We start from the raw sequence: 3,603 nt of genomic DNA, 5'->3' as shown, positions 1-3,603 counted from the left end.
AGGAATAGCAACGAACTTTCTCACACTGAAAAAGAATATCTAAAAAGCATACAGCTGACATCATAACTAATGGTGAGAAACTTGAAGCTTTCTCACCAAGATCAGGAACAAAGCAAGGATGCCTCTGGTCACTACTGTTTTTTAACATCACACCTTGCATTAGCAAGGACATTAGCATCCCCCAAAATTCAAATACTTGGTACAAATCTAACAAAATATATACAAAATATGCATGATGAAAACTATAAAACTCTTATGAATGAAAAAAAAAAACCTAAATAAATGGAGAGATACTACATGTTCAAGAATATGAAGGCTCAATACTGTCAAAATGTCAGTTCTTCCCAACTGATCTCTAGATTCAATGCGGTCCCCATCAAAATCCCAGCAAGTTATTCTGTGGATATTGACTAACTCTGAGGGAAAAACCCAGAAAATTCAACACAATATTGGAGATGAACAAAGTTGGAAGATTGGCCCTACCCACCTTCAAGACTTGTCTTAAAGCTACAGTAATCATGACAATGTGCTTTTGGCAAAATAATACACAAATAGATCAATGAAACCAATCAGAAAAACTAGAAATAGCCTCTCGTAAGTGATGAACTTCTGCAGCACAGAGGTTTTTTGGGTGAGTGGAAATCATCAGTTTGAGACCGTAATGGAGGATATATCTCATTATACTTTTGTCCAAATCCACAGAATGTACAACAACAAGAACAAGCTATAATGTCATAATGGACTTTGGATGTTTAGATGAGATGTCAATGTAGGTTCACCAATCAAAAAAAAAAAAAAAAAGTACCATTCTGGTGGAGATGTTGATAATGAGGAAGGCAGTGAACTACTCTAAAAAAAAAAACAACTCTTCATTTAAAAAAGTCATATATGTAAATATAAGTGAGCATTGGCTAACTGTCTGTAATGGTAATGCACTATAAGGTTTTAAAAGGATTAGAATAAAAATAGGAAGATAGTATTTTAATTGAGGAGATGCATAAAACCAACAGTGTTTGTCCTCCATTCTGTTCCCCCAGATCCTTTTTCCCCCCATGTCTGTTAGCCTCCACTCTTGATTCCCTGAAATTCTTAGCCAAAAATTCTTCGTCACTAGTGCATAAAAACCTATGTCCTTTCCACGGGTCAAAGTAAAGCTGAGGCACTGCTTACTTAACTCCAGAGTTACCAGGTGAGACTTTCCCCCTTCAGTTTCCTTGCTATTTCCAAAACATCTTTGCTGTTTCTCCTAAAGCCCTTCTTTAATACATTACCGACAGATGAAACCTAATCTTAAGATCTGCTTCTGTAGAAACCTACCAAAGATAGTTTTCATTTTAGATCTAATAGTTAAACTACTATCATGTTTACGAATGCATGGAAGGGAGTAAAATATCCAACAAGCATTAACTTTGATCAGTCAAGCTTGCATAGTATAACCTTCATCCTATGACCAATTCATAGTAAAAGAGTGTATAACTTTCAAACTAAGTGGAAAAATTGAAAGAATAGTAAAAATAATCAAATCAAGAGAATGCAAGAAAGGGGAAGGAAAGAATCATAAAACAGGACAAATAAAAATGCACTGTAAGATGATAAATTTAAAATCTGATATAGTACTGGTTCCATTATTAATCCTACAAATGATGTTAGAAAAAAAAGAAAAAAAAAAGCCAAACAATGGAGACAGCGGGCCCTGGGTTACAACGTCTGCACGGCATCTTCAAGGCTCACCTCCGATGCGAAGACAGTCATCGACAGGGCCCGGGCAGAGTGCCAGAGCCGTTAAGTGAGCATGGACGAGCTGGTCACCGTGGAGAAGATCGCCGGCTACATTGCCAGTCTGAGGCAGCGCAGGGCAAAGGGCGCAGGCTCTTTGGTATCTCTGCCCTGATTGTGAGTTTTGACTTAGACGGCATCCCCAGACTCTATCAGACTGACCCTTCGGGGGACGTACTGCGCCTGGAAAGTCACGGCTATAGGCTGGGGTGCCATAGGTGAGAGGATTTCCACAGAAGAATTACACCCACAAAGCCATAGAGACAGAGGAGCTGACCTTTAAGCTGGTTATCAAGGTTCTCCTAGAACTGGCTCTGTCTGGCGGCAAAAACATTGAACTGGCTGTCCTGAGAGGAGATCAACCCCTCAAAATTTTAAATCCTGAGGAAATTGAGAAATATGTTGCTGAAATTGAAAAAAAAAGGAAGAAAACGAAGGAATCCAAAGAAAGCATCATAATGACAAAATCTTGTTCCTGGTGTTTTTAAAATTCAGATCGTGGGTATTCTCAAAATGACAGGTAGGCATTTCTTTTCCATTTATCTACTGTACAAATGTCCTGCAATAAACGCCCATATTTGTTAAAAACCAAAACAAAACAAAAAAGCAGATACATTGAAAACATTCTGTACTATTCCGTTCACATTCAATTCAAAAACAGTTGCACCTAAATCATAGTGTTTATGGGGCGCCTGGGTGGCGCAGTCGGTTAAGCGTCCGACTTTGGCTCAGGTCACGATCTCGTGGTCCGTGAGTTCGAGCCCCGCGTCAGGCTCTGGGCTGATGGCTCAGAGCCTGGAGTCTGTTTCCGATTCTGTGTCTCCCTCTCTCTCTGCCCCTCCCCCGTTCATGCTCTGTCTCTCTCTGTCCCAAAAACAAATAAACGTTGAAAAAAAATTAAATCATAGTGTTTAGAGGTTTGTACTTAGATAGTAAAACTATAACAAAGGAAAGCAAGCCATCTCTTCTTGAACTGAGGAAGAAATGCCAGCACAGTGATTTCTTTGAACAGGGAGGGAAGGATTTGTTATTTATAAGGAGGATTATGTTTGATGTCTAATTTTATGCGTCAACTTGACTGAGCTAAGGTGCCCAGTTGTTTGGTCAAACACTACTCCAAATGTTGTTGTGATGATATTTTGTAGATGTGATCAATATTTACAATCAGGTGACTTTTTTTTTTTAAATTTTTTTTCAACGTTTATTTATTTTTGGGACAGAGAGAGAGCATGAACAGGGGAGGGGCTGAGAGAGAGGGAGACACAGAATCGGAAACAGGCTCCAGGCTCTGAGCCATCAGCCCAGAGCCTGACACGGGGCTCGAACTCACGGACTGCGAGATCGTGACCTGGCTGAAGTCGGACGCTTAACCGACTGCGCCACCCAGGCGCCCCAACAATCAGGTGACTTTAAGTAAAGCAGATTACCTTCTGTAATGAGAGTGGATAGCAACCAGTTGAAGGCCTTAAAAACAAAACTGAGGCTTCCTGGAGGAGAAAGATTTCTGCCTTGACATTATAACATAGAAATCCTATCTGAGTTTTCAGAATTTTCGCCTGCCGTATGCATTTTGGACTGAAGTTTGCGCCATCAACTCTTACCAGAATTTTCACCCTGTTGGCCAACCCCACAATATTCAAACTTGATGACTCTTACAGTTGCATGAACCAATTGCTAAAACAAATCTCAATTTCAATCTTCCTCCCTCCCTCTCTCTCACTGTTCCTCTTTGTCTGTGTGCATATGTGCATATGTACAAATGCAGAGGAAGGAGTACACACACATGTGTGCGCACAGGTACACACACACCCACACACACAGGAGAGA

The 3,603-nt window shown here is 40.3% G+C and overlaps 1 pseudogene; it reads left to right on the top strand.

The window, feature by feature from the left end:
• The first annotated feature begins 737 nt into the window (after window positions 1-737).
• Window positions 738-2,264, top strand: LOC101100926 (annotated as a pseudogene).
• Window positions 2,265-3,603: the final 1,339 nt, after the last annotated feature.

Source organism: Felis catus, chromosome D4, assembly GCF_018350175.1.
Source record: "Felis catus isolate Fca126 chromosome D4, F.catus_Fca126_mat1.0, whole genome shotgun sequence".
Classification (NCBI taxonomy): Eukaryota; Metazoa; Chordata; class Mammalia; order Carnivora; family Felidae; genus Felis; species Felis catus.
This window is presented reverse-complemented; position numbering and strand designations above follow the sequence as displayed.